Source organism: Acipenser ruthenus, chromosome 4, assembly GCF_902713425.1.
Source record: "Acipenser ruthenus chromosome 4, fAciRut3.2 maternal haplotype, whole genome shotgun sequence".
Classification (NCBI taxonomy): domain Eukaryota; kingdom Metazoa; phylum Chordata; class Actinopteri; order Acipenseriformes; family Acipenseridae; genus Acipenser; species Acipenser ruthenus.
The window spans coordinates 86,809,529-86,821,691 of record NC_081192.1 but is presented as its reverse complement, the minus strand read 5'-3'; the positions used below and the strand labels follow the sequence as shown (position 1 = coordinate 86,821,691).

Below are 12,163 nucleotides of genomic sequence, written 5' to 3'. Positions count from 1 at the left end.
TTAAGGCTTTATTACAGTTGGTACTAAAGAAGGCACTGATTGTTTTTTTCGTTGTTATGCTATTCGTCACTGTCGTTTATTTTGTGGTGAGCGGTGATCAGACTTATTGTTAATATGCGGATTGAACAGAAAGAAGAACTTGCAAAGAATTTGGAATTTAGCACACATTAAAATGGTATCATCTTTCAAAAGTTCTGGCTATACATACATACCGCTAATTTACGCCATGTGTCTTCAATGCAAACAGCAGAAAATACTACGGCCATTAAAACTGTATGTGTGTATGTATGTATGTATGTATGTATGTATTTATTTATTTATTTATTGTTTTTTCTATATATGGTATAATTCTAAATGATGCAATACTTATACCTTTCACTAGTGCTGTTACTTTGGTAGACACTGATAAACCCGCAGTATAATTTTCCCCTTTGCTCTTGTCGTAAAGCCAGGATACTGTTAATCCCGCCCGTTTTTATTTCTCGGATAAACCAGGACTTTTCTGTGTCACCGTGGTGGTAATATGGAAAACTACATATGGGGTTTGGGAACTCACCATAACATGCATTGTCATTTCCTTTCTGTAAGGGGTAAAAAATTAGACAAAAAAATAAGTACAGTACTTAAAATGAGTGTCTCACTCCTAGTGGCCTGCTGTGCCATACAGATTTTCAATTTTGTTGTTTTGTTTCGTAACATTAAGCACATAAGTCCGATATACGCTCCTTGCAATGGAGTCGGCTCTTTTGTACAGCGGTATCGGCGCTATGCTTTTTAGAGCTGGGGAGGTCGCGGGTTCGCGCCCGCCCTCTGCCCGTGTGTGGATTGCGTCGCTCTGTGTGATGCGCCTGCCTGCGTTAACCGAGATCGCTACAATATTAAACAGAAAGTTAAAGGAAATAGAAATTGAAGTAACAACAGTAAATGCAATGGAATGTAGAAGGGAGAAAAAAGCAAATGGTGAAAAAATAAGTGTATAGTCAAATGTATAAAAAGTATAGGGAAATGGGAGAACATATAAGGGAAAACTCAATGTACATATATAGCGGTAGAGGGCGCTCATCATTTTCATTTACATCGCATGCGCCAACAACCCCTAAAAAGAAGACTTTTGCCAATGTATCCTGCAAACAAAGCAAGTTACAGTAATGCAATAACATTTAATACATTTACAGTAACCCTTATACGAGTTTAACAGAAAAAAATTAATGTTAATTTTGCATTTTTTGGTTTTGAGCTTTGAAAATCTGGTCACCCTAGCAACAAAGCACAGTGAAAGCGTTGTAAAGCCAAGACAGGCAAAGCAGTAAAAACACGGTAAACCACCATGTAAACTAAACCGTGGGAAAAATGCTAAATTAATGTACAAATTGTACCTGTTAAACTCGTATAAGGGTTACTGTAAATGTATTAAATGCTATTGCATTGTTGTAACATGCTTTGTTTGCAGGATGCATTGGTTGGTTCCCCTTCTCCACCTCTCTCTCTCTGCTTGTGGTAACTTGGGAAGGAAACAATTGGTTGTCTTTTACGCGCTTTAGTAGAACCAACACACATACACGATTTGTACAGTGCTCCTATACCAACACAGCAGCAGCCGCTCTCATCAGACCCTCTGCAGATAGAAGTACTGTACTGTATACTTATTACAAAGGCAGGGGGTGGAACCCGCCGGAAATACGGATCGTCATGCAAGACAAATTACAGTTACTACACTACTAAATACAACATTGTTGTTAGATGTAACTGCACCCGTTTTTGTTGTTGTTAAGAGTTTCATTGCAGTTGTTTGTGAAAGAAGGACATCTTCTTGGAATATTGCCTTTTGTCTAATAACGCGTGGGAAGAAACTACATGAAACTCTGTGGTTTAGGTGATTATTAGAAAGATGACCTGTGTAGGCCCTCGCTCTTTGGACATCTTTATGTCATGATTGGCTTCTTTAGTTGGGAATAGCGGCTCATCATTGGTCTGTAATGCCTCTTAGTTTCTTCGTACCGTATAATCAAGTATATAGTGCATAGACTAGCCTTAGGGACATACTGTATTTTGAGAAAATGCTGTTAAATGCTTTAGTTTTATGTAGAAGCATTTGCGCCTGTTTACCTCCCTTAACAATATAATATACGCCTTTTTGTTAGATTATACGGTAATCGGATGTCGAAACAAGTCTTTTTACTCCTGGCAGTTTGCTGATTGGAATCATGCGGCGTCCCGTAAAAGGAATTAAACCTGTGGATTGGTTAAAGAGGCGTCAATCACAGTGAGAGTTCTATCCAGTTCGCAGACGGACAGTGACAGAAGGAAAGTCGTTGGTAGGCGTGGTCCCCGAATTGCAATTGGAGGAACGAGTTGGTAAAGTAACGTTTCTTATTAAGTGATAGGGTTTAGAAGCCTGTCAGTCACGAATTTGCAGCACCGATTGGCTGTGATGAAAACAGGGTGTGACTAGAGGCGGGGTTTGTGGTCTGGTCCACAGTTACAGTGTCCAAAAAAAAAAAAAAACCCGCAGTGGCAAAGCTTTGGAGGGTGGAAAAGTTACAACAGAAAAAAACAAAACAAAAAATAACAGTAAATAAACACGCACAACATTCGCAGAGGGGTGAGTCGTTAATTAAATTTCTTATTTTATTACAGTATCGATACGTCAAAAGATTAAAAGATTACTGCATGCAGTCCTCCACCCGGGGTTATAAAGAAAAGGTGAATAAGGTATATTAATGACTGTGTGGATGTTTGTCCATACGCTTGTGTTTTGTACATGTAAAGAACGGTTCAATCGCACAGTATCTTATTTTACCACCGTTCAGATGCCGCGAAACAGTGGGATTAGAGTACGAGAAAGAGAAAGTGCGTATTAAGGGTTTATTGCAGTTGGTACTAAAGAAGGCACTGATTGTTTTTTTCGTTGTTGTACTATTCGTCACTGTCGTTTATTTTGTGGTGAGCGGTGATCAGACTTATTGTTAATATGCGGATTGAACAGAAAGAAGAACTTGCAAAGAATTTGGAATTTAGCACACATTAAAATGGTATCATCTTTCAAAAGTTCTAGCTACATACCGCTAATTTACGCCATGTGTCTTCAATGCAAACAGCAGAAAATACTACGGCCATTAAAACTGTATGTATGTATGTATGTATGTATGTATGTATGTATTGTTTTTTCTATAGATGGTATGAGTCTAAATGATGCAATACTTATACCTTTCACTAGTGCTGTTACTTTGGTAGACACTGTGATAAACCCGCAGTATAATTTCCCCCTTTGCTCTTGTCGTAAAGCCAGGATACTGTGTTAATCCCGCCCGTTTTTATTTCTTGGATAAACCAGGACTTTTCTGTGTCACCGTGGTGGTAATATGGAAAACTACATATGGGGTTTGGGAACTCACCATAAAATGTATTGTCATTTCCTTTCTGTAAGGGGTAAAAAATTAGACAAAAAAATAAGTACAGTACTTAAAATGAGTGTCTCACTCCTAGTGGCCTGCTGTGCCATACAGATTTTCAAATAGTTTTGTTACCTAACATTAAGCACATGTAGGTGCTGCAAATTATGACCTGTACAACTAATAACATAGAGCCTGGTGATGTGCTGCTTTGGTTTACATGTTTGGAGTGACTCAAGTGGCAAGCAGGTTATGAAGGATTGACTTCAGGGAGGTGGGTCTGCAGCTCAGATGACATGTGCGGCATATAAACAAGTGTACTGTCAACAATGTCAGTTTGTTTCTTTGTAAACCGCTTGGCTTCTTGCTTTCATTAGACAATTACAAGTTTCAAGCCATGACTACCAGCCTATAGTAAAAAAAACAAACACTCTGGAACCTTCATTGATTATCTTTGGGATGGTTGAGGGTTTGACCTTCAACCCCTCCCCCCACCTGTCTGCTAAAGATGGACTTTTAAACAGGTATTTCTGATTCAGGCCACTTGCATAAGACACAGTTTATTTGTCCCCTTATTTTTTCCCTTAAATTATTCTTGATTTTAAGGGTGTTACAGAAAGCAACTTAACAGTACAGTACAATTTTCTCTGGTCCTGGTTTGTGTATTAAACCTAAAGCAGGGATAGAAATAAGACTCAATTTGACATGGGAAAAGTATCTTTATTTGTTATAATTACATGGCTGGTTTCACAGACCTCGATTACAGTAGCATCAACCCTGCACTACCTTACCAAAAGTAAAATTACATCGTCCAAAATGAGTTCAAATCGGGGTCTGTGAAACCATGTGACAGTGTTTTATGCAACAGGCCGCAGGTCCTCAAAGGGTTCATCTGCCAGTGTTTTATGCAACAGGCCGCAGGTCCTCAAAGGGTTCATCTGCCAGTGTTTTATGCAACAGGCCGCAGGTCCTCAAAGGGTTCATCTGCCCGTGTTTTATGCAACAGGCCCCAGGTCCTCAAAGGGTTAATCTGCCAGTGTTTTATGCAACAGGCCGCAGGTCCTCAAAGGGTTCATCTGCCCGTGTTTTATGCAACAGGCCGCAGGTCCTCAAAGGGTTAATCTGCCAGTGTTTTATGCAACAGGCCGCAGGTCCTCAAAGAGTTCATCTGCCAGTGTTTTATGCAACAGGCCGCAGGTCCTCAAAGAGTTCATCTGCCAGTGTTTTATGCAACAGGCCGCAGGTCCTCAAAGGGTTCATCTGCCAGTGTTTTATGCAACAGGCCGCAGGTCCTCAAAGGGTTCATCTGCCAGTGTTGTAGTGCCAGTTGTTGTATCAGCGGCATGGCGATGGTGTCCTCTCTATACTAAAGCACAGAGCAGCGATCCATGGCAAAAGCAGTGGCGGTCTGTGTTTTCCATGCTGCTTTGTGTGAGAATGATTTGAGCCAGCTTGGTGGGGTGAGGGAGCATGTCTGTCTCTTTGTCTCTGTGCCGTTTGTGCTGATTTTGATGTGTGTACGGCAGTACAGATTTCCACTGATGGGTGCCTGTTTAATAGTGGGAGGGGCAAAGGTGAAGAAGAAATGCCGAGTGGAGTGAGACAAAACATTTTTTTGCTAAGAAGCTCTGGTAATCCTCATTTGTACTGTTCAATCTTCAAGTTACTGTTTTTGTAATAGTAAACCCACAAAATTGGACAAGTGTTCATTATAAAATATAGAATATTTACTAACTGAGCATTTATTAAGTACAAACACAAGTAGCACCACATGGCAGAATCAGTTCCAGTGGCACATCTGCACAATGCTGTACTGTACCTATAATTCCAACATGCAGCTTATTAAAGGAAGTGCTGAACAAACCCAAACAATAACATGTACAACATGTAATAATATTGCTTGTTTATTGATAGGTATATTGACATATGAATGTTAACAGTTAAAATATTCCTTGCTCTGCTTTGTTCTAAATGTAGTGCTGGATGCTAGAGAATGTTTTTCATGTTTTGTGTCGGTGTTCGGCCACACCGACAGCACTCCCACTTCCGGCATCCTTAGGCACCGAAATAAATAAATAAATACTTAAAAACTGATGTGCCAAGTATGTGAAATGTACCTGCCCCAGACCAATGGGGTCGATGATATACTGAATAAGAGATTTCAGTATATCATCATGAGCTACACTGGTAAATATTGAGTCGTCCTTTTTATCAATCGGCTTTGATTTCTAAATGTTTTAGTCATTCAGGGACATAAAATACCTAAATGTTTATTAACGAATGTGAGTTTAAATTATTAGTAAGTACACATGTTTCGATATGAAAGCTGAACATTAATATCAGCAAAAAACAAGTTTACATGTTTTTAATGGAAAAAAAAATGTAACCAACGTTTCACTAAAGTAAAATCAGGCTTGTGTGATTTTGAAGTGTCACTTTTTGATGTATTTACTACTGTTTAAGTTAAAAATAAAAGATTTTGGTGGGAATTGAACTTGTTCATGGCCCTGCGGCAACATTACCCTAATTTTTAATTCTAAAACCCAACATTATTTAATTTTTAATAATGGTCTGATACTCTCTCTTAGTTCAGATATTTTTGCGAGTAATAAATAAAAAATATATGCCTGTGTTTAAGTCATGGCTTGAATTTCATGTTTGTGTGCTGGGGGGATTTCCCCTCTATTTCCAACATTTTAGGGGGAATGGCAAAAGAAAAAAAGGAACTTCTGCACATAAAAACCGAAACATATTTTACTGCATCATCGTTCACACTGGTGTTGCTTTAAAATAAGCTGCTTTCAGGAGACCAGCTGTTCATCCCTGTGAGACAGAGCACTCTCCATTGCTTTTGCCATTGCCTGACGTGAAGTTTTTACTGCAGCAGAAGAAAAGGGTGCTTTTCTGTTTAACAAGTGCTCCATTTCTTTTTTTAACTCTTTACACTCAGCCCCATTTCCGCCTGTTTTTCACTGTTTTAATTTTATGTATGTTTAATTGCTGTATAGTTTGTGCTGCATGCATGTAACATATCAAATGAAAGGCCACAAAATGTCCTTTTGTAAGTTGCAACAGGATCAGGCATACTATATATGGCAGAGATGAGAATATATGTGTAAAAAAAAAAAAACGTTTTTACCAAAATAATCACGTTTGGTCACTGCTATATATATATATATATATTTAGCTCAAAACCAAAAAAAACACTGCACCATTGAACCTCAATATGAAATGAACATGGGGGGGAAGCTGAGCTTTTAAGCTTTCAAACGATAACGCTCCTTTCAGTGTAGCTGCTACAATGACGAAGCAATAGACTCAAAACCTAGGACTATATAAAGAAGGATAGGACAGTCAATCCCATGATGCAGTTCGGTACTCAATTACAGGCACCATTTGTGGAGCCCACTCAGTACTGAATACATTGCGGTGATGCTGTGTTGTAGCGCCAGGATATTCCGGTATTTTTTTAATAACAATATAAAACATCGTTAATATAAAGTGATTGAGTGTTATTTATGCTTGATTATGCCAAGAAGCATTTTGCCAGGGCAAGCTTGAATACATTTACAGCAGTGTGGAGTAGTGGTTAGGGCTCTGGACTCTAGACTGGAGGGTCGTGGGTTCAATCTCAGGTGGGGGACACTGCTGCTGTACCCTTGAGCAAGGTACTTTACCTAGATTGCTCCAATAAAAACCCAAATTTATAAATGGGTAACTGTATCTAAAAATAATGTGACATCTTGTAACAATTGTAAGTCGCCCTGGATAAGGGCGTCTGCTAAGAAATAAATAATAATAATAATAATTTAAAACATTGCAAGTGCACTGTTAAAGTGCTCTACGGGCTCCAGAAATGGCTCCACTGTTTACTAACTCCGCCCACTTGTGACATCATTTTCCTATCGTTCTTTATATAGTCCTAGCTCAAAACGAAACTTAAGCTGTGAACTTTGTCACATGATGGGAGGCTTAACTTTAGGCAGTCGTAGTTCTGGCTAGGAGTACCGCATACACACACTGAATACGTCTTTGGAAAGCCCTGAGTCTGTACATTTAAACAGGTAAAAGCCACCAGGTAGGTGGCTTTTACTGTGCCTGAGTAATATGTGCGTAACCTTCGGTGCGCTGGCACCCCAAAATGAATGGGGCTGTGTTTTAAAGCGAAAGTCACTGCTTGCAAAACAACACCTAGATAGACTTAATACTGTATTTTTTTTTTTCCAAAACTATTTACTTATACTGCAGTGTACTGAGTTACTATAATGCTTAAAGATAGCTGCCGAGAATCACATACCAGAGAATGTAGTCTTGCGGCACTTAAAATATCCAGCACTAATTTTTTTATTTATTTAACCAGAACTACTCAGAATGTGGCTCATAGTGCTTTCGTCACAGACACCCACTTCCTTAGAGATTGTTGTAGCGTTTCAGGTATTCTAAACTGGGTGAAAAATACAGTAGCTTGGTGTCTTAAAATATCTCTGTGGGACTTTCCCACACTGAAATTTGCAGATATGCGGGAGCAACTTGGAAAATGCGCGATTCCCGTGATCCTGCACTGAAATTCAAGCCCTGTAAATATTATTATTTCGTACAGTCGAGGCCGTTCAGCCCATCTAAGCTTGTCTGGTTCATAGATCAATCTCAAAACTTTATCAAGATCGTTCTTATTGCAGGGATGGAAATAAGACTCCAGTTGCATACAGTAGCAGTTTGATCCATTTCTGGTTTTACTATGAGTAATATGACACAACTGAGCTTGTTACTTATACACTATGGCTAATCAGGCTCTTATTAAAACCTGGAATGGGTCAAACTGCTTTGCAGTAGGTCTTATTTCCATCTCTGCATTGGTTAGGGTTAACTCATTAAGATTTTAAAGACTTCGAATCAGGCACCCCTTAATTTAGTCTTTGTTGTAGGCTAAATACATTCAGTGACACCCCCCCCCCCCACCCTTCCTTGTTTGTATGTATCCGCAGGCGGGGTACTGCAGCTGGGAATGTGGGGAGGGGGGAGCAGCTGGAATTCTGCTTGGTCACGTTCCCAAGATTTATGACAGAGACGCGTTCACTTTGATGGTCCATCTCCCCAGGGTGTATTCACAGTTTATTTCATTCTCTGATAGGCTTACAAGGAGTCAGGCAACAGGTTAGTACAGATCTGAGAGGCGCTGTTCAATACAGTCAGATTTCAATCCAGGTTTATTCCCAATGTAAATAAGATTGTTCTGCAACTACAGCATTACTTCTGCTGAGTTACATAGTGCTTTTATTAACAGGCTGTATGATAGCAAGCCTCCAAACCAAATTTAAGGGGAGTGATTTACACTTCTGAGTAAAACACTTTTTAAATGACTCTTTAATTAAAAAAAAGGTTACAAGTCAAACTTACAATGCAAAATGAATGACCTCACTTTACCCGCCTTAAATTAAATACCTACTGCGCTTATTTCTAGTTTTGTAACTTTAACAGGTGTTTTTCTACTTGTAATTGTAATTTACTCTTAGAGTAAAAGGTTTTGTCGATCAGCCCCAAGGTTATAGAAAAGGCAGGAGCTGGGACTAGGACTGGAAGAAAATAGGGATACTTTTTAAAAGAGCTGCTGCTGTGCTGTGTCCTTGATATCCCGCTTTATTTACTAACAAAATCAGTGTTTTCAAATAACTGTGGGCTCTATCTTTTACAGCCTACTCCTTAATGACCACATTCATATCTTCCATGAAGATAAATACGCTTTGCTGTAATCTCTAAAATGTGGTGTACGCTGTTAAAACTGATAAGTTGATATTACTTTAAAAAAAAAAAAAACCTGCAACATTTAGGAAACTCGTAAAAAAAGTACGTATTCCCGGCACTACAAGCAGTGAAGCCCATTCACCTAAAAGAAAGACTAGCTGTTTTTGTCTCTAGATCTCTACTGTAATGTCCGTACTATCTTATTCTTGGTTAGCTCATTGGATGTTTAAAATGTCAATCACACATTTGAAATCATATTCCAGAATAGCTAGTTACTTGGTCGTATGTTCTTCTGTATACAGTATACTGTACACCTGGAGATCCACTTAACCAGATGTCATGAAACTTGGTATTAATATTATTTACTGTTGCATCATTTTTTTAAATCCCAGATTCAGGGACTATGTGCTGTAAGGGTGTCTGTCTGTCCATTAATCTTTCTGTATGCCACACTTACATTTCTGGGTACAGTATATCTGGTGAGCCGCTTATCAAATTGTGATTTGATTGATAATTAATTTGATCAATTCAAACATTTGATTGATAATTCTATACTCTTCTGAACATGTTGTTAATGTATACGTCATGGTCATTAACCCTTGCGGTCCATTTATTCAACGAATCTCAGGCGCGTCGGGTCCAATTTGTTTTCACATACGCAGTTTATGTTAGACACGCTGTTTAAAAATGATTTTTTTTCACATTAAAACAGGTTTAAAAGGCGCTGCATATCAACAGGACACTCAGTACTGCATCTCCAGCCCCACCCCACCCCTTATTCGCTGTATTTTTCACTTACCTCTTCATAGTCATGCATACCGATAAATCATCTCCAGATCACTTGTTTTATCATCAAACTCCTCAATAATGAGATCCAAGTCATTATTTTATTACTATAACATCTCAAAAAGCTCTGCAAATGTCTGTGATATTCTTTGAGCGCTGGATGCAGAAGCAGCTATCTTGTTTGTTTATGTCCATGTTGTCTCTGTGGTGCCGGGGTTATTTGAATTGCTCAGATCCGCCCCCTTTTTTTTTCGGCTTCTCTCGGCTCCTATCGGTCTCACTTGGCTATTGAATGGTTTTTCGACTTTTTCCGGAGAAAAAACGACTAAAGACCTGTGTTTTACATCTTTTTGATAATGTCCGACATTGGACCGGAAAGGGAAAATTGCAATATCGGACCAGGTCTGACATAGGACCGCAAAGGGTTAACCTTTCATTACACTCATGGCTCTGATTTTCTTGATCAGAAGCAGTTATTCTGTAAACACACACTCAGCCCCCTGTATCATTTCAGTTGGGGAAGTGCTGTAATTCTGGGTGGTTTCCAGTCTGCTTTTCTCCACAGTGAGATTATTCTTTATATTTCGCTGTGTTTCGCTTGCTCCCTGTACTGCAGTTCTTACTGTTTAACTGGTTCATGTTAGGGTTGTGACCCTTCATTGCGTATTGATGAATCCTGATACTTTCTTTACATGATATATTGTATTGCAATAGAGATTGATATGTATTGTGATCTCAACATAGAGAATTGCAGTTCACCAAGTGGTTCTTGAATGAAGAATATGTGTGTTTTCAAAGTTGGTATGACTACATAAGGTCCCTATCTCATTCAACTTGTATCTTTTAGCAAAAAGGACCATCATTAAATGATCATTTCATCTTATTATGCATCATGCAGGTAGCCCATCAGGACCATCATATGTATCATGTCGCGATCTCCAGATAAGTATCGGACTGTTAAATCATTGTATCATTGCACCCCTAGTTCCAATGCATGCTGGCTTTGTTTTACTTCTGATTTCCCTATCAAATCAAACTCAGTAGTGGTCAGAATCCTGTGGATTGCAGCCTGCCAACTGTGTCCTCTGGTTTCTGTGCAGTACTTAAAGTATTGGTTAGGAATCCCTTTTGAGATTTTTTTCAGATAAGTCCCCCTCCCCTTATTCCTGCTGCATAGTTCAGTCAGACAATGGCCTGTTCTGCTGTGACCTGATGGGGCATCTCTTTGGAAGTAGTTGGTGCGTTGCATCATGTACTGTTTAGTTGCACAGTGTGGGCATTCTGTGTCAGTCTGTGCCCGGATGTCTGTCTGTGTGTCTGTCTACTGTATGTTAGTGTGTCTGTCAGTGTGTCAGTCTTTGTGGACAGCAGCAGCATTCCTCCCCCTCCTCTTCACTGTCAAGCAGAGATTGAGGCAGTACAGAGACACACTGACTAGATTCTGTTGGAGTCGGTGATCACCAGGATATCATGTTAAAACCCCAAAGTGCGCAGTGATCCCTGAGCGTGGCTTCTGTCTCAAATCTTCACGTTGTGATTGTGGTTATCTGAGACATCTGGGTTAGCAGCACGTCGTGGAAGAGAGGTAGGTGCTCAATCTCCTGTGATCATGTAAGCCTATTTAAGAAAAAAAAAAAATCAGGTATGAGACCAGGGGTAGACTCTGTACTCTTTCGGCCTTTGCTATGAATATGCTGAGCCTGAATAATACACAGTAAAAGGGGTGGAGTGGTGAGGGTAGCCTAGCCATGCTGTTGATGCTGAATCATCCTTCAAGACCCGACTTGACAGGGTTTTGAGATCAGTCAGCTGTTAGGAACCAAACAGCCTCCTTCCATTTGTAAATTGTATTATTACGTTCTGTTCTTCATAGTAATTAATAGGGGAATGCTCTGTGTTTATAAACGTGGTTGTACCGTGTTGTGACAACACTACATGGCAGTATCTTGATTTACCCGCTAGAGTTCTTGTCACACTTTATACTGTCAGTGGAGGGTTCTGGTTGTCTGTGAGGTGGGCACCTCTGTGTATCTACATGCCGTCTCATGGATGTGATTGTAATCAGTTTCTTGGTGCAGCAACAATTCACAACCTTAAGTTAACATACCAAGAAATGCCTTTTCAAAAAGAAACAAGATCACCCCTGGTACAGATTTTAAACCTTGGAAGCTGCAACAAAAACTGAGCGTATTATATGGCCAGGGATGTATTGAGATAATAATAATTTCATGAGACATAATGCC

At 39.5% G+C, this 12,163-nt stretch overlaps 1 protein-coding gene across 14 annotated transcripts in view; it reads left to right on the top strand.

The window, feature by feature from the left end:
• LOC117400419 (microtubule-associated protein 4-like) overlaps positions 1-12,163 on the top strand; it is a 132,162-nt gene that overhangs the window by 377 nt on the left and 119,622 nt on the right. For 3 of the 14 annotated variants that reach the window (XM_059023005.1, XM_059023007.1, XM_059023000.1), the window contains exon 1: positions 2,256-2,602. The exons of 1 other annotated variant lie outside the window; for it this stretch is intronic. The gene's annotated coding sequence lies outside the window, so the exon portion shown is untranslated. Of the gene's footprint in view, positions 1-2,251; positions 2,603-11,240; positions 11,506-12,163 lie in introns of those variants that run through there. 10 more of the 14 variants (XM_059023013.1, XM_059023014.1, XM_059023011.1 and 7 more) reach the window with 7 other exon arrangements.